The sequence below is a fragment of the Condylura cristata genome, unplaced genomic scaffold (assembly GCF_000260355.1).
Source record: "Condylura cristata isolate star-nosed mole 26May11 unplaced genomic scaffold, ConCri1.0 scaffold00005, whole genome shotgun sequence".
Classification (NCBI taxonomy): Eukaryota; Metazoa; Chordata; class Mammalia; order Eulipotyphla; family Talpidae; genus Condylura; species Condylura cristata.
In genome coordinates, this window is record NW_004567106.1 from 8,255,372 (window position 1) to 8,281,783 (window position 26,412).

Sequence of the window (26,412 nt, forward strand, 5' to 3'; positions counted from 1 at the left end):
CTGATGCCAGCAAATATTCTTTGTAGCAAAAACTTACTAATGGACATCTTCTCACCAGTGAGTTCCTACCACCTACCAAGAAAAAAGAACAAACTAATTTTTTTTTAATTTTTAAAATATTTTATGTTCCTTTATATATGAAGCAAAAGGATGTCTAAAAGCCTCTCGCACCTTTAAATTATGCCTTTCTGGGTGTTTCTTCACCTAGTCATACTGTAAGAAGCAGGAGCCCATCCTTTTTGGTACTTCTTTATGAAAGATGCTAAAATGTGATTACATCTCACTTCAAATTACACGAAAATTGGCACACAAATAGATTGTTAGCTATTTCATCATAATAATGTGATTATATGAATAAAGAAAATAAGAGTTCTTGCATGACTTAGAGTAGTTCTTTGCACACAAGAAAGCCCATGTCTTTTTCTGATATATTCAGGTCTTTCTAGCTTAAGAACGTGGAAATAAGCACAGATTCCAATGAATCAATTATTACAAATATAAACAACCATTAAGTTATTTAAAATTAAGGTTGACTAAAATGAGTTCAAAAACAGGTCCTCACTGGTGGTGCAGCAGGTTAAAGCACAGCACTAAAAAGCTAAAGCCACTTCAGCATGAGTTCGATCCCCGCCCTAGAGGTGACCCACATGGTGCGCCAGACCTCTCCTGACCTGCCCCCTGCTCCCCTCAGCAGTGTACTTCATCAGTCAACCTGTTCTGCTCCCTACTCTGTCTCTAGTGAATCCTCTCACCCCTCCCCCTGTACCTCTGGCCTGTACCCCAGTTCTGTACGCATAAATAAACATTTTTTTAACGAGTTCAGAAATAAATCCATCGCATTGGCCAATATACTATAATTTGCTTGGTTTAGAATCTTAAAATATATCAAGCACACAACTACAAGCAGTGTTTAAGTACTGTATAAGTTACTGATGAGTTAATTTTGGTTAGTTCTTTGATGATAGACTGAAACTCTCTGATCTATCTCCACCATCTGTCCTACTCAGATCCTCAAACAGAAGAGAAATTTAGCAAGAGCATATGACAGAGAAAATCCCATATGCAGGGTAAACAAAGATGGCCACGCTTTTATGCCACTGGTCTCTGTGGCTATCACTTGTGGCATTGATTGTGTTGATTCAGAAGGAACTTGAGAGCATGGGTGAGGGGCAAGAGTGCCTGATGGTAACACCTAGAACATAGTGGGAGCATGAGTAAGTATGCACATCTGAGCCTGGAGGCCAGAATATTAACAGATGGCTATGGGAGGACGAGCTACAGTGAAAAGAGGAAGAAATCCCGAAAGAACACGAGAGTAGAGATTTGCGGAGGCCGGGAGGCATGCCAGCCTCCTGCCCCCCCCCAGCCTCCCTCTCTTGCCAGCCTTCAGGCTTACCACACAACAATTGGTGTAGAAAAAGCATTAAAGCCTGAAAAAGCCTCTGAGGGCTACAGAATCCTCTTTTATCCTTCTGCCCAAATCAATAGAGAATTTGCTCTGTGCTTGCTGCCAACTACATCTTCCCACTAAAGTAACAAGGGGGATTCTTCAAGGTGGAGGCGCTATGCTAAAGTAATGAAGCCTGAACATGGGAAAGGACGTCCACTTATGGCCACAACAGAGAAATCTTGCCACTTAAACATCCATAAAACTTGCCAAAATATACATAAAATAAATGTTTTCAAATTCTGGGCAACACATAAGATCTGAACCCTGAGTCACTGGAAATGAACAAGGTACGCCTAGATGTAATTTAGGACCCTCATTGTAGGGTAACAGCTGAAATTCATAGTGCATATAAACACAGAAAGGAGCTGTGTGATTTGTGCAAATAGATAAACCTAAGCTGAGAAAAGCATTAAAAAGGGATAGGAATTCCAGAAATCTGCACAGTGTTCCCCTGAGTCTTTGACGATAGTATGCAACAGTCGCACAGAACAAGACTCCACAAAGCCAGTGAAAAAACAACTGCTGGGGCTGCTGGGGAGCTATGAGCTGAAAAGCTCCCCAAGTTCTCACAGTACTTGAAAAATGTCAAGTTTCAACCTGCTAACAGAGACCACAGTAAATATCCTGAATATCTAAAATCCTAGAAAGACCATGTCTTAGGAAGGACTACACTAGCCCTAATAAAGATATTCTACAACTGCCCTAACAAAGCTAAAAATGTCTCAGAAAGGGTCTTACTAATAGCTATTTTGTCAAGCACACCATGTGAACCCCTTAGTAATATAAAGTGTTAATTATGCTACTTGTCAGACAATCTTACACTGGTTCTATAGGCAAAATCTGGATCAAAAGGTGAACCAGTATTTTTCAAGACCAAAGCAGAAAGTATGGTTGTAAATTCAGCCCAGACTTAAAAAGATATCACTGGACCTCATCAACTAACATGAAACCTAGCTCAATATTTTCACCAACCTCTCAAACACTCGTTGATGACACACTCAATTTCTCCTAATAATACTAACATTTTTCAATGGTTATTGGTGCTGGAAAATGTGCTGAACTCTTTACATGTTTCATCTCATCACCACAACCCTCTGAGGAGGATTAATATTACTTCTATTTACAGATGATAAAGGTTTGGAAAAGTGCTAAATGTCACACAGATGGTAAGAAATAGACCCCAAAGATAGGTACTTAATCCAACCACTCCTCCAATTCACAGTTTTGCAAGTGAACATAAGAATTCTATGTTCAGACATTCTCAGAATCCATTTCCACATAAAAATTCTCACAAAAATATAGCAATCAGGTAAGCAAATACGAGCCAGACTTCCCTGCATGTGTTTTTGCCTGATTCCCTTCCTACCCCAGGCTGCTAAGGAAACTAAATCGTATGACTTTTTGTTTTGATCTTGGCATGTGGTAGGGAAAGGGTAGCATTTTTTAATTATGGGGTTTGAATAACTTTTTCTCTGTTGTGGTATTTTTATCAAAAATGGCAATTTCAAAAAACAAGCAAATTCCTTGATATGGGCTGGTATGAATTCTCATCTATAATTTTACTCTAAACACAATTTTCCCTGTTGGTTTGTCTAATCACTTAAAGATGCTATAGACATTTTTAAATGTTTAGACTTTCATGAAAGACCTGACTCACAGTACAACCCTCCACAAGTCAGTGAATCTTCCTGGGTCACCATTCCCTTGTCTATAAAAATGAGGACCTTGAATTACTTTGGTACTGGCCAAATTATATAACACAAAACAGCAGTCCTAACGATGCTACCCTCAAAAAACAAAAAAGTTACAGGTCAAAAAAGTAGGAGAAAAGCTACAAACAATAGGGCTCATTTAAAGACTCATGATCCATTTACGATGGACTATTGGTTAGCAAATTAGAGGCTCAGGAAAATCCTGCAGTAAAGAAATCTGCTTAACTTTGTTTACTTACAAATTTTCCAAACCTATGTTTACAAAAAAAAAAAAAAAACATTTATTGAATGTCTACTATCCAGACAGTACACTGGATTTTGGGAATCCAACATGAAATAAAATCAACATCATTCCTGTTCTCCTGGAGCCTAGAATTTAGTTGGGAAGGTAAACAATAAATAAACAAAGGTATGATTCTAAGTTTAAAGAGTGCTTTGAAGAAAATAAATAGTTTTTATTAGTATGAGATAATGCTGGAGCATATTCATATATGCTATTAAGAAAAGACTTTTCTAATATCCTAATATATAAAGATATAGTATCTTAAATGATACAATGTAGTCTATGAGATAGTGATGTATTTAGTATTTTTTAAGATGACATTTGAAGAATGATTGTGAAGAGCAGAAGGTATTCCAGAAAAACATCAGCATCTGCAAAAACACCAGGGTGTAAAACTGCTTAGCAAGTTCAGAGAATTAAAAGGCCAAGGAGGTAGTAGCAAGACTTGCCTGGCTAGGTCATGCAGAGCCTCTGAACCAGGAAAAGAGCTTAGGTTTTCTAAGTATAATGAAAAAGAAGTTTAAACTAGGAAGTCACCTGGTACAGTTGTTTTTTAAAAGTCTCTCTGGCTGTCCTATAAAGAACAGTTTGGATCAAATTGGCAAAGTACTAGTTCACCTTTCACTTAGCAAAAATAATTTTAAAAATTCGTTTTCATTTGTTGCTATAATAAAATTACCACAAATTTAGTAACTTAAATAATGGAAATAATATAAATTTATTATATAATTATATGGGTCTAATGCTTGGCATATGTCTCACAGGGTTATAATCAGCTGGCCTGTATTCCTCTTCAGGGACTCCAAAAGGGATCAATTATCTTACTTATTCAAGTTGCTCACAGAATTCAGTTCCCTGTGGTTGTACAACTAATGTCCATGTTTTCTTGCCAGCTAGAAACATTCTCTCCTCTAGGGCCCTCCCATATTCATTGGCTTGTGGTCTCCTTTCTCTAACTTCAAAGTCAACAATAGTGGGTTGAGTCTTTTTCATGCTTCAAATCTGTCTCTCCTCCTCCTATTTCATCTGACTCAGCCAAGAATTTTAATTATTCAGGTATTTTTTTAAGGATATACGGGATTAGTTTGGGCCAACCCAGATAATCCTGATAATCTCACCACACAAATGCCCTAACCTTAATCAAATTAGCAAAATCTCTTACACCATGTAAGGTAACAGTCTTGGAGTCCACAGATTAAAGAATATAAATATTTGGAGGGGTGGGAGGAGAAGCAGGACAAAATCTGTGGTATCAGTTCCATATGACAGGTAAAGCAAATTAGATGAGTATGATGGAATGGAGCAATGGAAAAGGAGAGCTAAGGCATACTTGGAGACAGAATTAATAGAATTGGAGAGAGAGAGGTGGTACAAGAGAAAGCAATCAAGTTTCATTACTAAGTTCCTGATCTTTCAAGTTTATCAGCTTAATATCAGATGTCTTTCATAAAATAAGGAAGGTTGAGGGCCCTCCCTGATGGCGCAGCGGGTTAAAGCACTGCACTAAGAAGCTGAAACCACTTCTGCATGAGTTCGATTCCCGCCTGCCCCGGAGGTGACCACATGGCGTGGCAGACCTCTCCTGACCCGCCCGCTGCTCCCCTCAGCAGTGTACTTTGTAGATCTGCTTGTTCTGTTCCCCACTCTGTCTCTGGTGAAGCCTCTCACCACCCCTGCACCTCTGGCCTATACCCTGGTTCTGTATGCACAAATAAATAAATCTTAAAAAAAAATAAATAAATAAGGAAGGTTGAGAGAAAAAACAATAGATGACATTTCCAGAGTTCTGTAGAACACACCTAAAAGAAACATTAAGTGAATTACTTCTAAGAACTTGTATTATATTAAAATTCTAAGTGCCTAAAATATATATCTTCTTATTCTTGGGTCACAGTATCTGACTTTTTGTAACTATCATTTTTATTCAAAAACAGAAGATATATTTAAAGTGATTTGTTTGTGATTTGTTACATTCTTTGGAATGGAGGAAGTTTTGGAATGTTAGTTACCTATTTCAGTGTAAAAAATGACTCCAAATTTAGCAGCTTAAAACAGCACAATTTCTGTGAATCAGAAATCTGGCATAGAGTAGCAGGAGCCTCTACTTCATGAGTTTTCATGAGGCTGTAATCAAGATGCTAAGATTTTATTCCGGATTTAGTGTCAATTTTCATTAGGGAGATCTACTATATTAGCCTTAACACTTCTAAGATCTAAACTCCTAGATACCTACTTTTCTTTTAGTCCTCAGCCAAATCTAGAAAGTATCTCATGGTTAATAACTGATTTCACTAGTTATGATATCATAACCCTTAAATATAATTTTATATTTATAAATAGAGAGCTTTATTTCTTTGTTATGAATTCTTTTTATCATATATTAATTTAAAAGTTTTAGACTTGTTAAATATTGAGGGGTTCTCAATAATTCATTAGGTTATTGTTTCCCTTTCAAAACAAAGCAAAAATTGGCTAAATTGACTGAAAATATAACAAAATTTCTTGTAAGTTTTACATACAGAAATATTTTCAATTAATGGTTGAGCTACAGGAATCTTCACAAAACATCTTGCCATCTTAACTTGGTCCCTGAAGCTCTGGGCCCAAAGATTCTTAGATAGATTGCATATATAAATTCTTGCAGTGTTTGAGTAAGGTAGGGGGAGAAAAACAGCATAAGTTGCAATTTTGAAAGTAACCTTGTTTTCATATAACCTTTACATACTTTTAAAATAATAAACTTCAAATACTGTGGTAGTGTTAAGGGGAAGGATGTCCTAAAGGAACTCTACAGAGTTTTGTGGACTCCACCCCTACTCTAGTGATTGGAAACTACAACTCCCAGCAGTACCCGGGAGAGAACTGCGAGGACCCAAGGGCGGAGCTAAGCAGGCATTCTAGGACTTTGGGGGATAAATAGGGAGCCATTTGCTACAGCTTGCTCTCTCACTCGGGAAACGGCTCTCAGGACAGCGTGACTCAGGGTTATCAGTTTGTTAGCAGAGCTCCAAGTCCCCAGAGCTGGTAAGATATTCTAGTTACCTTGTATCTCTCTCTCTTTCCCTGGGTTGTTTCTTTTCCTTTCCCCTTTGTAAATAAACCCATTAGTGACCCTTTTGTGTGTGCCTGCATACAACTGAATTTTAAGTGTGCAGGTGGGGCCCCACAGACAAGTGGTCCAGTTCACTCTGGGGTGCCCTGCAACAGTAGTACTTGACACTGCATTGCAGAAAAGCAACAGGCATAAAGATTCCTGGCTTGTGTCATTGTTTAATTTTTCAATAAAGCCACTGGAAATGGAAAAATCTATCTCCCATTAAAATATACAGATAGATTTATGGTACTTGTATAAGCTGTTAAATTTAATTTTCTCAGATACTCAGTGAAAGTCTGTTAACTCAGTTCCTTGGCAAAGACAGATAAGTGATGGAAGGATAGATGATAAGAAGATGGAGAGATAATCAGGGAATAGAATGAAATGTACACACAGACATAACAAAACAATTTTTTTAAATGCTTGATTTTTAGAAACTATAAAGCAAAATCTATTTATTGTGAGCTTGAACTTTTAAAGTAAGTTTGTTTTTCACATGTCTTCTGCAGCAACATGGATGGAACTGGAAGGGATCACGTTCAGTCAGAAAGAAAAGGAAAAATACCAATGGTTTCACTCATAGGAGTATAAAAGACCAGGAGAGAAAATAATAATAATAATGAACAACTATATACCACAGACATTTTATGGTGGTGGAGTGGGGAATGGGATCAAAAACAGTGGAGGGAGGGAAGTGCACTCGACTACAGTGATGGCACACAGATGATTTGGTGATGGGAAGCCCACAGGGACTACAACTGAGATGGAAAAAGGCACAAAATGATGTAAAAATAAATTATTATAGTATTTTTTAAAAATAAGTTTGTTTTTAAATCACTTAATTTCTTTTTTATATTTTAGGAATAGGTATTATTAAAGATTAAAGAACCTACACTGGGCTTGATAGGACATAACATTTTAATTATCCTACAGGTAATGCCATAATATAATGAATAGATCAGTTCTGTTGGCAGTACAAGATCAAGAAGGCTTTTTTGGGTGGTGAGGGAAAGGAGCAGAGGTAAAAACATTTCAGATAACTTATAATTTCACATCTATGATACACAGATTCTTTTAAAAAGCACATTTGCAGTCAAAAGTTCACAATTACAAGGAACACAAAACAGGATCTTTAGGGTTCCATAAATATGAAAATAATTTTACAAGTTCCCTATTCTAGTCTGAATTCTATATGTAACTGAGAGTTGTGAAATTCCTCTATATTATCTTTACTTCACAAATAACTGCTTCACAATGTTTATTTTAGTTCTCTCATTAAGTCACTTTTCATTTATTTTTTAAATAATAATTGCATACCTGTGTATCACTAATAATTAACCATCTGCAAAGTAGTTGAAGTGTTTTGGGTTTTTTTTATATCTTCTATACCTAGAAAGACTCATGGAAAACAACCACCAAAAACAAACAGATGTTTTCAAGTCCTCCTTCTAATTTAACTTGAGGGATTCTCGCACATCCTGATACAATTTTGAATAAGCAGCCTAACTACCACTTGTTTGTATGAAATTCCAATGTTGGCATTTTCCTTTGTATTTAAGAAAAGCACTAAATAATTTATGTTTATACTTCTTTCAAGTTTTTATGTGCTTAGAGTCTAAAACTCACTCTTCAAAAGCAACAGAGAAATAGCATGATTTTGTAAATGTGATATGTTCCAATGGCAAGTATTTATTGGGTAATCTTGTATCCTGGGTTTATGTTAATCATTACTATGCTATCGTTCACAACTTTTTCCTACTCTACAGCCAATGCCTGAAATAATAGAAAGTGTAAATGTGATTTTCATTTGTTCATACAGTATTTTCAACTGAACAGGGGAAATTTTGTACCCTTGATTTCAATTGTTTAGATTATTTGTTTAATTTTCTTAATTAAATTAAATATATAATCTTGGGAAAGTGGATTCTGCTAGGGCTTTTTTGTTTGTTTTTTTAATGACATCTACAAACTGAACTTCTAAGTTAGCCATTGTCAGTTGCTTCTTCTAGTGTTCCAAAAACTCAAATAAGGTGTGTGGGGGAGTAGAGGGGCAGAATTTAGAAAGAATGGCATGATTCAAAGAGATCCCAATTATAATGAACAGTTTTATTTGGAATTTTTGTACTTCATTTGAGAAAAAATTTCTTACCACTCCCTAACTGAAACCAGTTTTTGTAGTCCAATGTAAATTTCAAGCATATCATTATCTAATCCACTCACTCTGTCCCATACACAACACTCCTGCAACACAACACCTTCAGTCCATTGATCTTATCACCTTGTTAAACTTTTTAGGATTAATACTATCCTTGCCCCTCACTTTTCTTATTACCTAACTCAAATTCCAGGTTAAATCACTAAATCACTGCACTACATGACCCTCAGTTCCCTTTCCCATCCTCCCTTCTCTTAGTCACTTGGGGCACAAGCTCAGGCCTTGTCAGTCCTATTCAGTCTGCTCCATATGGCTGACTGATTTCATTTTACATTCATAACCACTAATCCCAAGTGTATGCCCTCTATGCTGCCTGATAATTGTATTACATTTCTTTAAGAAAATCCTTGTTCCACTCTTTAGGTGACTGTATCAGCACCCTCTCTTCATCATTACTCTCCACTGATAAACCTGCTTCCTTATTTCAATGAAGGAGGTATAGTGATTCTTCTAAAACATAAATATCATTATTTCTTTGCTCAAAACCCTCCAGTGGCTCCCTTCTCCCTTGTTGTGAACACTGAAGTTCTTACGAAGTCCTACATGATCTGGTCCCACAGCCTCTCTGATCTTATCTCCTGTATGCTGCCTTCCACCCTGCTTCTGTCTTATGACCATGTTGTTAACACATCAAGAAGACTCTTCTACCACAGGGCCTTGACACTTGCTATTTCTTTTTCTCAGAACACTTTCCTCAGATACATTTACAAGATTCATTCTTTGTCATCCTTTGTCTCTGGTGCCAGTAGGGTCTTCTCTGACCATTTTATTTAAAATTTAACCCAGTCCTTTACTCAAGAACTCCCTCTTTGTGTCTTTGTTTTTCTCCATAACACTTACAACCACCTGATGCTGTATGTTTTATTAATTTGTTTTGCTTAGTGTCTGTCTCCTCCACTAGAATGTAATCTTGGGTCTATAGATCAAGATGATAGTCTGTTGTGCTTACTGTTGAAGCCCCAGAACCCAGAACCCAGAACCTGATCAGAACCCCTAGTTACTGATACATAGTGGACACATAATCAATATTTGTTGAAAAGGTCAATGAGTGAATAAATGATCTTCATTAAAGAAGGTGCATCTAAGGAGTATAACGGACCAAGCGAGAAAATAATAATGATGATGAACAGCTATATGCCAGAGACATTTTATGGGTATGGAGTGGGGAATAGGATCAAAAATGGAGAGGGGGTATGCACTGGACTATGGTGATGACACACACGTGATTTGGTGGTGGGAAGCCCACGGGGTTACAACTGAGATGGAAAAATGCACAAAATGATGTAAAAATAAGTATTATATTATTTATTTGGGAAAAAAAAGGTGCATCTAAACTTTACTTATGGACTGGTAGTTTAAGGTAGGTTGTTGTCTCTATAATCATTAGTGAAAGATAATTAAATGCAAATTAATTAATTATCTGTTTGGCAAAAAAAAGTAAGGGAATGACAAAAACAATTTTACCCTACCGAAGTAGAGCAGCCATGCCTAGCAGGAATGTCTATGTTTCTTTTGCCCAGAAAAATGAGCTGCTATTGTTCTTTCTCAGCAGCTATCTCAGAAACAACAAGCTTGTAACTCAAAACTTTTTTTCTCTTTGGAAAATCATAAGACTAACAAAAATAGGCCAATGAAATTTATAAAAGTCCCACTTGTACTAACCAACTCACAATGAAAGTACTTTTTAAAAAGTAACCAAAGGTGCCCTCCAGTTAGTCAAAGTTAAGTAAATTTAGGTAATGCAAAAAAAAAATAAAAGGACATTTTATCAATATATAAACATAATCAAATTTTATTGTACTATATATCACTCAAAGTATTCACAGTATCTATTTTTAAAGGCAGCATTAAATTATATAGCTCTGTACCATTACTACATTAGTACCTGGAGTATTGGGTTAGAAATTTTAATTGCATAGTGGTTTGGGAATATTTTGCAGGGGAAAAAAGCAAAATCAATTGTCCCCTTGCAGACTTTTGTAGGTAATGTGAATGTCATGTATATCACCTGCTTTATAATTTGTTTTCAGTTCCCTATTCCATGTCAGTACTCAGAACAATAACCTAGCAAAACACTAAAAGAACTCCTCTACTTTAATTTTCATGAAAATTAAATGTCTTGAGTATCTGATTTACTATAAAAATATTGATTTAATATTAAGTCAATAAAATTAAACACACATGGCCCTGAAGGAGAAAAATGGGGGAGGAATAAACAGGAAAACACTACAGAAATTAATGCTGTTAAAGAGAAGATACTTGGGAGATTACTATTAATTCACTATAGTTGAATTCAATGCAGACTTTTAGTATTCAAATTGTAGTGTCATTAACCAGAAAATAGCCACTAGAATTTTTTTCTGTTAGATTTATTAATTGCATAAGCTAGCTAAATATCTATATAACTTTTAAAATAAATTAAATTATTTGAATGACAACTACAGTAACAGCACTAGCTTTTTGGTTTTTTAGCTATTGCATTGCAGTTGGCAACAGTGGATGTCAAAAATACCTAATATGTCATTCCATCCATACTAGTCATTGTTTATTGATTCCAAAATATGCAGTTACATATAAAACTACAGAAATACTTCTTGTGCATACTCACTCACTTTGCCAGTACCTCTCTCAGATCTATGCCACCCTCCATTTCTTTGCTAACTCCCACTTATCTTAATCACAATTTCTATATTCTCCATGCCTCTATACTAGATAGGGCCAAACTCACAACCTCTCCTCCATCCCATCCCTAAATCCAAAGTGCCTTATTTCCTTATTATCTACAACAAAGAGAAATAAATGGCAGCTAAACTAAAACCTCCCCTCTGCATTATCTTACTCACTGTAGACAAGATTTCTAGATAATAATAGGAATCCCAGCTAATTTAAGTTTCAACAAATAAATTTTTAGTGTAAGCATATTCCAAAAGTTTCATGCCATATAGTCATACCCAAAATTTATCTACTGTTTGAAATTCAAATTTTATTGGAAATTCTTTTCCAATTCAATTCATTTGCAAAATCTGACAATCTGACCTATAGGGGAGAAGAAAAGCACACAGAGGTGATCATAAGAGATAATGTCAAATTTAAATACCTAAAGCACTACAGTGAGAATCACCCATGTCAGGAAACCCAGACTTAACCTCCTCCAAGCATCTATCTCCCTTTAGCAGCAGAGACTGTGCTAGAGATGGAATGGAGCCTTCCAAGATGACCCAACTAATCTAGTGTTGAGAAAGGCACAAATATAAAATAGAAAGAAACTTTAGAAAATGCCACATAGAATAAGAATAGTTACTGTTTCCTTAACAACAGTTATTAAATCTTTATATTAGTATATATGTACTGATATCGAATCACTATATATTACTACATTACTTATTGGAGTGCAATCAAAAAAGAAATTGATAAAGACTGCCATGGGCCACCTAACAAAGTCTGACCGTAAGGGATACAACTAAGTTGGGAATTACCTATAGTATGTTAGCGTACTGTAGATTCTTACCCCCTAGTACATATCTGGTATGAGTGATCTGTAATAATAGACTGCTCTGGCAAAGACTCTGTTCTCTTCTTTCTTAAAGAAGTTACACATCATAATTCCTTAACTAGTTCTTACTGACATAATGTAGCAGAGGGGATGATGAATGTCCCTCCACTTAGGTGCTTAAAAACACCTGTAGTTTTTCTACACTCTCTTCCTAGCTTGTAGGAAGGCTGAATACAGGCAAGATTTCAAGGCCTTAAGTAGTGATATAATAATTCATTGGAAAAAGCCTGGATCTCAGCACAGAGTAAAGTCTCCAGAGTAAAGCTCCCAACAACCCCTAAAAATTGTGCTGTGATAATGAACAACCATAGACCAGAGACATTATGTGGGGGTGGAGTGGGGAATGGGATCAAAAACGGGGGGGGGAAGGGAGGGAAATGCACGGGACTATGGTGGTGGCACAGGGGTGATTTGGTGATGGGAAACCCGTGGGGATTACAATTGAGATGAAAAAAAAAATGTGAAAAATGATGTAAAAATAAACTTTTTAATAAAAAAAAAAAATTGTGCTGTGACATGAGTGAGAAATCATCCTTTATTGTGTTGTCACATTTTATGTTGTTTATTTCAGCAAACTAACCTGGTCACAATTATATTTTTATTTATACAGGAGGCAAGTTACAAATGTACTCAAATCAGTATAAATTACTACAAAATTAATTCTATAAAGTATACAGTCTTTAAACAAGTTGATTCAGGAATATTTTCCACTTTATTATCATATGATGACATTTATAGGTACCCAGTATTTTATCATTGTATATGTATATTACCCATATTACCAGTTTGATCCTTGAGGCTCTTTTTTTGGACATTAACTTTTATGAGTTGTGATAGGAAAATAATAGTTGTTTATATGAGTCATAACTTACAAACAAAAAATTTAGAACCATTAATGCCAAAGTGATGCAGATTAAATTACATATATCTGATACCCTTCAAAGTAATTATATGTAAAAATATAGTTACTTCATCTATCTTTCTTGGTAATAAGATTAACTCTCTAGATAAATAAAGTATAAAATTAACTCAAATGAGTTCAATAAATTTGTTGAACTATCTTAAATCTCTGTTACCTTCAGGCAAGATCTGAAGGTCACAGCATATTGTACTGTTCATGTCCTTGCTCGTCTCCCTTGACTGAGCCCTCGTGTCCCCCAGCCTCTCACCTTGAAGTAATGCTAAATTACCTGCAGCTTGGAAAAGTCACAACATATATTAAATGCAGATTGCAGAACTCCTGTGATAAGAGTCATGTTCAGTAGATTTGGATTGAGATCCTGAACTCTGAATTTTAATAAATATTTCTGTTAACTCTGGTACAGAGTTAAATCATCTGTTGAGAAAAACTATTTAAACAAATGATGAAAATATTTAATACTCTTAAAATGTTTTCTAAAATTAACTTTAACAAGAAAAAAAGTTACACTATCATTGATATCATTATTTTTAAATATACAGACTAGTTACAAATTTTATTTTCATGTGACATTATAAAGATGACTAGGTTATATACATCTAAAATATCTACAGAAGTAATTTCTGAAATAACTAAACTACTGAAGCCATTTTCTACTTTAAGTGAAGTGATTAATCATTTTAGTTTCAACTGTTTTTAAATATGAACATTAAATGACAAAATATTAGACCAATTTATAGAGTGATTAGAAAAAAATTGCAGTGATATAAATAGGTAAATAGCCATCTGAATCATCAGGATAGAAAATCAAATTAAATTCAGTGGGAAAACAAATAGCCACTAAATTCTGGTTGAGCCTATAATCTCACAGTTAGAATTAAAAGAAAAATCCAGTTTTCAAAACTAAATTCTAATCTGGATAATAGTTCCATATATATAAACTAACCATGCCTCATTGTAAGTTATTAACCATTGCTTTAGTTTATGTAACTAAACTATTTTTAGTGAAATATGGAATCATAATGTTAAATTTTCATTCCCTACTCACTTTAATCCACTGTAACACTTTTTGAATATTACTCTCCTTTCCTTTTTACAATCCTCATCTATAAAATAGGACTAACATTTGCTAATTACCTTAAGAGTAAAATAAAAAATAATAACAATGCCATCATCAAGTCTCTACCAAAATTTAAGAGCCTAGGAAATAAATCACTAAATATAAATGAAAATGAATCATCTTGAAAGTGTTCCCTGTTGTAGTACTGGCAGAGTACATATTTCAAATGTAAATATTGAAAATAATCACTCTTGATTAACATTAATAAATATTTATTGAGGTGCCTAGAGGGTATTTGGCAATGTACTAGTCAGTGATCTTACATCAAATTTGAAATAGATTCATATTACAAAAAATATATATAGCCTAAATTAGTTTCATGAATTGGAGACTGGCCAGGTTATCCGCTGGGAAAATGAACTCTAACACACAAGTTTAGTGGGTACGTGAGAACTGGTCACAAATTTCAAAAGCTAAGCTGAACCACTTTCTCAGATGCCAGTCCTACAAACATTACTTTCAGATTTCTTCCATACAGAGATATAGCCATAATCCCCAGACCTGAGGAGTACCTCTTCTGAAGTCTATGAATCACATCAACTCTTCTTCACAACCTCCTAAATCTGGTGGCTCAGGAGCCTTAGTTTTAATAAAGCCTCAAGCTTCCTCACTGAGTATCCTTTATTTACAATTCTAGACTTGGCTTCTTAGATTAAGAATTCTTTCAACTAATTTGTAGAGCTTTAGTCAAGGCAGGAAATAACATGTTGCAGAATAATTAAGCCAAGAACTCTGTATCAAAGGTTCAAAAGCTCAGTCTACCTTTGACTCACCCTGGAACCTAGGATAATGACTTCACTCCTCTGGAACTCTTGTCATCTAGAAAATAGAAAAATAAATACTTTGATCAGAGCTTTGTTATGGGAAGGAGCAAGGGGCATGTGTTTGTAAAAGCCTTTGGAAAATACAAAGAGTTATAGAAAGTTAATTTTTTTTTAAGCAAATGGTGGAATGGTGCAACAGCTACTTTTTTATTATCTGTTGAACTCAGCTTTCTCTTCAAGATACAAAGGAAGCTGTATTTCCTCACTAAAGATTTTTTTTAATACAATCTTAAACACTTTCTTTTTTAAAGATTTATTTATTCATACAAAACTGGGGTACAGGCCAGAGATGTGGAGGGTGATAGGATTCACCAGAGACAGACTAGGGAGCAGAACAGGCAGATTGACAAAGTACACTGCTGAGGGGAGCAGCGGGCGGGTCAGGAGAGGTCTACCGTGCCGTGTGGTCACCTCCGGGCAGGCGGGGATCGAACTCATGCGGAAGTGGCTTTAGCTTCTCAGTGCTGTGCTTTAACCTGCTGCGCCACCAGGGAGGGCCTTAAACACCTTTTAATTCATGTTTCAGTTCTCCTGGAATTACTATTTCCCCCAGCATTATATATCCAAGATTATGAGGAATTAAGACGAGCCACCTGCTTGCTCTTCTTACACCCACAGGCTGGCCTAATAATACCCACAAAAATGAGTCCAACCTATGAGCAACTGGAGAAATCTGCCTCTTTTATACAACAGTTAGGTCCTAAACCTTTTATCACAGACTTAAGACCTTACAGCCCTTCACAAGTTCTCATGCACTCAGAATACCTCTACCATGGGATATGAATATGTAATAAGCCCAGCTTGAAAGCTTTTCCTTCTCGAGTTTAATCTTCTGAAAATAATTAATTTCCTACTATTTTATAGTTTTCAAAGTACTTCTGCATATTTTACACAAACAACCAAAGCACATGAGCACATAGGGGCAGAATACAATTTTAATGAATTCACATACATGAATGAAATTATCTGTCTATCCAAGTAATGAACAATTGCTCTCAGGAGCCAGTGATGAAAAAGACAAACATTCTACCCTTTCCCAGAACTTTACAGTCATTCCATTTTGTAGCTATGTGGGCAAAGAAAAGATCTTTCTAATGTCTAATTTCACCCATCCTGAACAAATAAAAAATGCAAATTATAAAAATAAGGTTTGGTTTGGGCTTCTAAAAAAGATATTGCCTTGATCGCTTTTAGCCAGTCCAGAAATCTAGGATCAATTTGTGACATTGTCATTATTTTTCATGTTTGAGTTCTATAAAAGGAAAAATCACTACACAAATCTTATGACAGTACATTACAGTTAGAGAATAGTTTTAAATTCTCAGAGTTTTCACAAGCATTATTTACTTTAACCTCACAAGAAGCCTGGTAGTAGTCAGAGAAACTATTACCATCTCCATTTTCCAGATAAGTAAACTGAAATTCAGAGGAGCCTAGGTACATATATTTTACCTACCTAGTAATAAGTGGTAGAGTTAAAAGTCAAATCTAGGACAGAGTTTTCTGTACCATACAGTGTTACTTGCATTAATTATTTTAGGGAAAGCAGAAAATAAGTATTGGAAAGATAAGCAGGAACCAGATTATGAAAAGGCTTGACTTACAGGCAACATAGAAGTGTTACAGGTACCACAGTGTGAACTGGGCTGCCTGTCTGTGGGGCCTCACCCCAGCACTTAAAATTTAGTTGTACTGCCAACCCCATCAAAAAATGGGCAGTAGAGCTAAAAAGACACTTCTCCAAAGAGGAAATGCAGATGGCCAACAGGCATATGAAAAAATGTTCAACATCACTCGTAATAAGGGAAATGCAAATTAAAACCACAATGAGATACCACCTCACCCCAGTGAGAATGGCACATCTTCAAACAACTAGCAACAACAAATGTTGCCGAGGATGTGGAGAAAAAGGAACTCTCCTGCATTGCTGGTGGGAATGCAAACTAGTACAACCACTATGGAAAACTGTTTGGAGGTTCCTCAAACTGCTAAACATGGAGCTTCCCTATGACCCAGCAATCCCACTCCTAGGTATCTACCCAAAAGACACAAAAACACTGATTGAAAAAGATACTTGTACCCCCATGTTTATTGCTGCTTTATTTACAATTGGAAAAACATGGAAGCAGCCCAAATGCCCAAAAGTAGATGACTGGATTAGAAAGATGTGGTACATATATACAATGGAATATTACTCAGCAACCAAAAAAGAGAAACACATGTCTTTTGCAGCAACTTGGATGGAGCTGGAAAAGATCATGCTTAGTGAGATAAGCCAGAAAGAGAAAGAAAAATACCGGATGGTTTCACTCATAGCAGAAGTATAATGGACCAGGCGAGAAAATAACAAAAATAATGAACAACCATAGACCAGAGACATTCTGTGGGGGTGGAGTGGGGAATGGGATCAAAAACGGGGGGTAAGGAGGGAAATGCACGGGACTATGGTGGTGGCACAGGGGTGATTTGGTGATGGGAAACCCGTGGGGATTACAATTGAGATGAAAAAAAAATGTGCAAAATGATGTAAAAATAAACTTTAAAAAATAATAATAAAAAATAAAAAAAAATTTAATTGTACTGCAAGCACACACAAAAGGATCAATAATGGGTTTCTTTACAAAAAGGGGAAAGGAAAAGGAATAATCCACGGAAAGAGAGAGAGCTCCACTGACTTGGAGCTCTGGTAACAAACTGATAGCCCCAGTTGCAGTCCCAAGACACCTTTCCCAAGTGAGAGAGAGATAGCACTCGACAAAATTGCTCCCTATTTATCCCCCAAAGTCCCAGAATGCCTTCTTACCTCTGCTCTTGTGCCCTTGCAATTCTCTCCCGGGTACTGCTGGGAGTTATAGTTTCCAATCACTGGAGTAGGGGGGTGGAGTCCACAAAACTCTGTAGAGTTCCTTTAGGACATCCTCTCCCCTTAACAATTTCCCCCTTTTGATTTCATACCACCGTATCTATGGTGGCATAGATCACAGGGTGTAGTCTTAAGAGACAGTCTTCGTAAGGTTTCCAGTCTTCGCAAAGTTTCAAGTGTATTGAAAAGAAACAACAGATACCAATTACTAGAAAACAGTCCATCATATACATACTTCCAGTATGTACGTATGTGTGTGTGTGGACATATATGTCCACACACACACAATATGTCCATGGACATAAACACACACACACATATATATATATATGTCCATACACACACACATACGTACATACTGGAAGTATGTATGTGATACACACACACACATTATATACATATATGTCTTATGTATGTCAAAATAACAGGAACAAGCAAAAATCTTTAAAAACTCATTTAACTTCTCTAAAAACAAGTTCTTTCAACCTTGATTCCAACTTAATCCAACAAGTACAACCTATTTACAAATTCAAGCTACCTTTTAACCATTTTCCTGTTTTGTGCATAAAATCACAGGGTAGACTAGCCAAACAGCAATTTTCAGTTGGCTTTTTTGGAACACTCCATATAGTATCAGTGTGAACAGTCGGTGTCCAGTCAACATAGGCTTCAGGAACATCAGTCTCAGCAGATTCAACCTGGGGTCACCTCTTCTCGAGGTTACCAGGGCTCAATGTTTTTCTCAGGTTGTCCAGTCCTTCCAATGGAGGCAAGTTTCCTCACCTTCCTTAGAGGTTTCTGGAACCCTACAAAGCAGCAGGTGCTCTTCTTCTTGGTTCAGTTCTGTTTGAAGTTCCAGGAGAATGCCAAACAAAGCCAATGAAGCACTTTGCCAATTTCTTTAGTTTAAGCAGACAAAATTCCCTATTAAAGTTATGCAAAAACAGACTCATGAGTAGTAAAAATTACTAGTACAATTTTTATACTGTGTTGGTATCAAGGGGAGAGAAGAAATGGAAACAAAAATTAGGTCTGTTGAAAAAAAATTGGAATATTATTGTAGATTCTGGTCATTCACAGCAAAAAAATTGTCTTTGAATCAAACAAAAATGTCAATAGTATTTCACACAAAACTTAGTAAAATCACTCTATTCAATTCTTTGTGGAAAATATGTTCCCATTATCAAAAGTTCAATCAATTAGAATCTCTTGAGAGCTATTACTGGAAACAAGAAAAAAATTTCTTTAGAAACAATTACTACAAATATCAGACTATCAAATTTCTTCAGAAACAATTTCTGAAAATACCAATGATCAACATTCAAAATGTACATATTCTTATATGTATATCAAATACATATAAAAAATGTTTTTTAACATGTTAGAAAAACAAGGTTAACAGCTGTGTTCATGCCCAAAGTTTACCTTTTTCCAAGTGACAATGCTTCCTTCCCAGTTTTACTTTATTATGTATACCAAATTAGACAAATTGATCTGAATGCTTTCCCAGGGGGGGAAAGGAGAAATTGTGGAGTGTCTCAGGAGCTCTACTGAGGTTCCACAAAACTTCCTTTGATGAAACAAATGACAAGCTACCAAATTGTATTTCAATTTAGAATTCTGGGAAGCTTTGTCACAAATATGAAGAAGACAAAAATAACAGCAAAGACAATCTCAATTCCATGAAAGCTCCAGCTCAGTTCAGTAAGACAACGTTGACATTCTAACCATAGCCATGTAGTTTTCCTATTTTCTGTATTTCATAACTAGAGACTCTTTTTTACCCCACAACCTTAGTTATTCCAAACTTTCATTTGTCTGACATTTTAATTTGTTTAAAAAAGAAAGGTTGTATTAATTTGTTTAAAAAAGAAAGGTTGTATTTGTGTGTATATATATATATATATATATATACACACACAAATACAACCTTTCTTTTTTAAGCAAATTAGTTACCATGAAGATTATAATTTCATTTGTTTGTTTACAATATCTATAGGCACTATCTAAACCAATTTAGAACACCTTGAGGCCAAGACAATTAAACACAAGTAAAAAACATACATTCAACATATAGACACAGACAGTATTCTTAGTTATGTCATGTGGAATCATATGTAACTGCAGTTTTACTTATATAAGCCAAAATGATTTAAACAAACTAACAAAAAGAAATAGAAAGGGAAAATATCCAAGGAAATATCAAGAACAAGACTGAAGGACTTATCTCAGGGTCCTTCTGAAAGTGTATTTTGAAGTACACTGCTACATAGCTGAAAAAGAAGACATTTTAATGGACCATTTTAGATCTAGTGGAGCCTCAGGGCTCCCTTATTCTTCATCTAAATCTCTGCTGTATATTATCATTTGTCTCCTTTCCTCTGTAGTCGTCTCTTAATCTCTGGTATCCTGTTTGTATTCCTTCCTCTCTTCTGAGTCTCTGCTCTGAGCCATCACTTGTCTCCTTTCCTCCTTCCTTGGTTCTGGACCCCATGCACTCTGTCTATATTCTCTCCTATAACCTTTGTGTGAATCATGGTGGGGTAGCACTGACCTTCTTCCTTGTCTCCTGTCATTACAATGACTCCTGTTGACCTGTAATCTGGGACATTCATACTTCCAATGGCCCTCGCACTTGAAGTAGGCACAATGATTCCATCTTAGAGGTTCATGTCTCATGAGTCCACCTGCCATTCTGTTATTGTTACCCTGAAACTCTGTTCTATGTTGCCAGTCACAGGTTTAGGTCTCTTTTCCTCTCTGTTATTATACACTCTAAATGCCAGGGCTACTAACTGGGATGTACTCATCTTGGTAACACCATCCAACTTTGCTAATTTCCTCCTGATGTCTGGGGCACTATGCGTAATGAACACCATTGTGATCAGACGAGCATTTTCTGTGGCATCTGGATTTATATCTGTGTGTCTGGCATATGTTCGGATAATTCGTTCAAGGACCTCAGATGAATCCTCATTAGCTCTTTGTTCAAGATGCAGAATTTTATTAAAATTCTTTTGTTTTTTGGGACTCTCCTGCTGCAGCTCTACCAATAAACACTTTTTTATAGAGCTCCAACATATCCATATCCCCTTCATTGGGGTTCCAGTTGGGATCTATCATCAGGATAGATAGCCACGTCTAGTTCTGGGGATTCTACATCCTGTTGGAAACAATCAGCTTCCTCCCTGGCTTTCTTAAAAACCATCCTTTGCTCATCCGAGGTCAATAAAGTTTGCAACATTAGCTGGATATCTGCACAGTTAGGACCATGAGAAAGAAAGATAGAGGCAAACAAGTTTGCCATCCTCTTCAGATCTTGCCTATAAGAAGAAACAGAGCTCCTCCAATTTAGCAGGTCTGCTGTACTAAAAGGATTGTGTGACCAAAAGTACCCAGCAGTCTGTCCTTGTGCATTTAAACCACCTACGGCCATACATCTAAGAGGGAAATGCCCTGCTCCAAGGTGATTCTTATTTCCAAAAAGAGTGCCCCATCTAGTATGGGAAGGAGAAGGCATGTTAGTTCCTTCTCCAGAGAGCAATGGTGGCTGTGAAGCCTTAGGAGTTTCCATAGGAGCCTTGGGGGTTTGCACAGGAGCTTTAGGAGTTTCAACAGGAGGAGCATTGCTATGCAGGGAACAATTTTTTCCTGAAGGGTTTAAGGTGTTAAGCAAATAATAATCCTCCTCTTCTAACTGCGCCCTCCTGCAGTCCTCAGGGAAAGGCTTATTACCCCTTCTCTGTACCATAATATGATCCTGGGCCATATCTAATTTATGGAAGGCATCTTGTATCTGGGCTTGCATAGCTTGATAGAGTCAAGGGCAATCTGATTCTCATTTTTCATACTATTTATAACCGAATTAATTGTCTGTATTCGCTGCTGCATGTTTTCAGTAAGAGCCCGAATTTGTTGCAAGTTTGCAATAGAAGAAGCAGAGCTCCCTCCACTTCCTCTCACAGAGCCAAAAATGTAAAAAATAATATTGATACAAAGGATCAAGAAGACACCCAGAAGCACAGACTGCAAAACAGGAATGGCTTGGAAGCCACCCATAGAGAACAAAAGCAACAGCATTTGCCATAAACCATATCACCAGATTATTGATACTTATAAAAACTGGTGGCCCTCCCTGGTGGTGCAGCAGGTTAAAGCACTGCACTAAGAAGCTTAAGCCACTTCCGTATAAGTTCGATTCCCGCCTGCCCCAGAGGAGTCCACATGGCGAGGTAGACCTCTTCTGACCCACCCACTGCTCCCCTCAGCAGCGTACTTCGTTGATCTGCCTGTTCTACTCCCCGTTCTGTCTCTGGTGAATCCTCTCACCCTCCACATCTCTGGCCTATACTCCAGTTCTATATGAATAAATAAATAAATCTTAAAAAAAAAAAAGAGAGAAAAAAAAAACTGGTGGTGATATTCAATGGGAAAAGGGTACTGAGACTTAAGGCTGGAATAAAACTGAAAGAACCTAAGGTAGGCATAAAACTGGTCAAAGTCATGGTGGTAAACATCAGCGAGAGCTGAATACAAAGAAAAAAAGTTCTCATGACTTGAAACAATAAAGCCGTGTGTCCTGCAGATCTAATGCGCTTACCATGACCAGTGGAAGGTACCTGGTCAATCATGGGCTGGTCAACCATGGGGGTAAATTAGGCACGCCCCACAGTGGGTGCCAAAGATGGTTACAGGGCACCCCAGTGTGAACTTAAAGCGCTTAAAATTTAGTTGTACTGCAAGCACACACAAAAGGGTCAATAATGGGTTTATTTACAAAAGGGGAAAGGAAAAGGAACAACCCAGGGAAAGAGAGAGAGAGATACAACATAACTTGAATATCTTACCAACTCCACTGACTTGGAGCTCTGGGGACAAACTGATAGTCGCAGTCCCGAGACACCTTTCCCAAGAGAGAGAGAGAGAGAGCACTCAACAAAATAGTTCCCTATTTACCCCTCAAAGACCCAGAATGCCTGTTTAGCTCTTCCCTTGTGCCCTTGCAATTCTCTCCCAGGTACTGCTGGGAGTTGTAGTTTCCAGTCACTGGAGTAGGGGGTGGAGTCCAGAAAGCTGGAGTAGGAACTCTATAGAGTTCCTTTAGGACATCCTTCCCCAAAACAGAAGCACTCAAGGATTGCTGTTTTTTCTGTTTTTTGTTTGGGTGGTATGGGAGTTGGTTGTTGTTTTTCTTTTGTTTTTTCATACTATATATACAAATGTACAAAAAATATATATATTACATCATTTTTCATTTTGTACATTTTTTCATCCCGTTTGTAATTCCCTTGGACTTCCCACCACCACTTCACCCATGTGCCATCACCATAGTCCCAAGTGCCCTTCCCCTCCACCCCAGCTTTGATCCTATTCCCCTCTCTGCTCCCCCCCATAGAATGTCTCTGGTTTATCATTGTTTGTTGATTTTTGTTTTTACTTTATTACAATTACTTTTTTTAAAAAAGTAATCGGTTGGTGTTTTTAATTAGCGCTTAGTTGTAGGAAAACTAATCTGTCAGGTACATATACAATATAGATAAAGGAATGATACTATACAAGTCTGGGTATAATCAGGGCACACAAATTTGAATAGAAAGAAAAAGGCATAAAAACTTATTTCACTGGCCCTCCCTGGTGGTGCAGTGGGTGGATTAAAGCACAGCACTAAGAGGCTAAAGCCACTTCAGGAAGAGTTTGATCCCTGCCCCAGGAGGTGACCACATGGCATGGCAGACCTCTCTTGACCCGCCCACTGCTCCCCTCAGCAGTGTGCTTTGTTGATCTGCCTGTTCTGCTACCCACTTTGTCCCTGATGAAGCCTCTCACCACCCCTGCACCTCTGGCCTGTACCCCAGTTCTGTATGCATAAATAAATAAATCTTTAAAAAAAAAACTTATTTCACTATGTTAAAGGAGTAACTATAAAAATGTAAGACAACACTATAGTTGACAAGAAGAAATTTGCAAGGTGATGCTCCTCCCCAAGACTGGGTAAAGACTGCATTGAAAAAGACATGGTCACAGCCCATTGGTCAGTAGAGATGTTTGCTGAGTTGCCCAAACCAAAACTGATCCATAGCCACAGGGGGAAAAAAAACATGGCAGAAAGCCATGATAGAACAGTTATAGAAAACAAATTCCTGGAGTGCAGTGCAACTAAGCAAGGCTGGTGGTCATATACTCAGAAGATATTAGAGTATTACTGCTAGAATGGTGCCAGAAGACACCAGTGTCCACCTTAGGAAGACCTGTCGGAGACCAGCTCCAACTTTTGAGGTGTCTGGAGGCAACACAGGCAGGGCCCTAAGATGGGAAGAAGTCGGCGTGCGGAGATTCCAAGAGGGGGAGAGGAGCGGGTGTGAGGAAGACACGGGAGTCGGAGTTGGGTGCAAATCTTCCTGCTCTGCCTTCAGCAGAGGTTTATTTTATACATTTCCAGCAGGCAGGGGGATAGCATTAGCATATGAAAGGGGTTAAGATCACAATCACCTTTTTTCTAAGAAAATGGTCTGGGGTCGCAGGAAGAGGAAATTTCTTGCTAATCAAGAAACTAGCTACAAGGTTTTAAATAAGTTTCCTACTTTGAAGAAACTTGCTAAAAGGTTTTAAGTAAGTTTCCTTGAGGTCCAGACAGTAGAAAGTATAATTTGCTCTAAATAGGAGACATGGGTGAATTTCCTTATCTAAAGACTAGGTAGTAGAATCCTGAAAGACTAGCCAGAAAGACTTTTGTGGATTGCTTTGAAGTGTAGCAGGTAAAAAACTTGACTAGCTCTAAAACAGACATCCTGGATGAATTTCCATATCTAAAGCCAGACAGTAGGAAGTTTGAGTAATTCCGTAGAAGCTGAATAGGAGGCTAGGTGAGATAGTAGAATAAGATTTGGGTTTTCCTCCTCAGGCAGTGAGAGACTTTGCAGAAACAGCCCTTTTGTTTTTATTGATCAGCCAATTGTTAAGTCACTTTTGACTTCAGAGGAATTTCTCACCCTGGTGCAGTGCTTGCTTGTCAGAGCAGGCAGGCCTTATGCAGCTGAGGCAATCCAATTGTAAGCTGAAAATTGATCAGAATATTTTGATATTACGATTATACAAAAAAGGGAGGTCATAACACAAGTTAGCATGTAAAGTCTGATCTTTCAGAGCTTTTCCCGAGCTACCCGGAATCTGTCAGACGATAACCGTCGCATAGCTTGTGTCAAAGACCAAAGTAAGTTAGTTACCTGGTCCACAAAGGCCTATGGATTACCAAGGGAAATTTTGGGGGTACATGTAGGGGTAGAACACCAGTCGATGGCCCATAGCACATGAACAACTGGATCCTGAAGCAAGATAAAGATAATAAAATGTAGTATACATAACCAGGAAGGGATGTTCTCATCCTCTTGTAGTGTCCCTGTGACAACCTCTAGCATTCTCACTGTAACAGAGAAATGCTTAAGGACCCAATTTGTTTTCCCAAGAAAGTTTTGAAAATTAAATCTGGAGCTGAGAGACAATAAGTGTATAACTTTGAAAGTTTGCCTTCCATCCCACCTGAACTAGAATAATGGTAACTGTAATTGCCATTGATGAAGAAATCATGATTAAGGCTGCATGAGTTTAATTTTTATGGGGCATACAACACCTCCAAAAAGCTGAATACACATGCAACGTTCTCCAGATTAACCCCATACACAAGACAAGAAATCAGACCAAATACCTCTCTGATCATATAATTATCAAACTAGAAACCAACCACAAAAAAGAAAGCAGGGAGGTGCAACAGTTAAAGCACAGCACTCCAAAGTTGGCAGCAGCCACAGCCACAGACACTTCACCTCAAGTTCGATCCCCGGCTAGGGGCATGACCCACATGGCACTGCAGACCTCTTCTGTCTTGCCCACTGCTCCCCTCATCAGTGTACTTCATAGATCTGTCTGTTCTGCTCTTTACTCTGTCTGGTAAATCCTCTCACCACCCCTGCACCTGTGGCCTGTGCCCCAGTTCTGTATGCATAAATAAATCTTTTTAAAAAAGAACGCAGGGAACCTCTCTAATGCATGGTGACTGAATAATGTACTACTGAAAGACTACAAGGGTTAACAAGGAAAGGGGGATCTAAAAATCTTTCCCACTGATCTCTTCAAGCCAATCACACTCATGCAGGTAATGAAAAAGACTTAAGGGAAAGGATGAATTAAAGTGGATAGTATGTGTTAAGCAACACTAAAAAATATGCTCTGGGCCCTCCCTGGTGGCGCAGCGGGTTAAAGCACAGCACTGAGAATCTAAAGCCGCTCCACACAAGTTCGATCCCCGCCTGCCCCGGAGGTGACCACATGGCGTGGCAGACCTCTCCTGCCCCGCCCGCTGCTCCCCTCAGCAGTGTACTTCGT

General features: G+C 37.4%; 1 protein-coding gene across 1 annotated transcript in view; it reads right to left on the minus strand.

Moving 5' to 3' along the window:
* MTERF1 (mitochondrial transcription termination factor 1) overlaps nt 1-26,412 on the minus strand; it is a 198,650-nt gene that overhangs the window by 145,298 nt on the left and 26,940 nt on the right. Inside the window, exons 3-4 of the transcript XR_001145098.1 lie at nt 22,881-22,936; nt 15,120-15,165 (exon numbers count right to left, since the gene is read on the minus strand). The gene's annotated coding sequence lies outside the window, so the exon portion shown is untranslated. The remainder of the gene's footprint in view (nt 1-15,119; nt 15,166-22,880; nt 22,937-26,412) is intronic.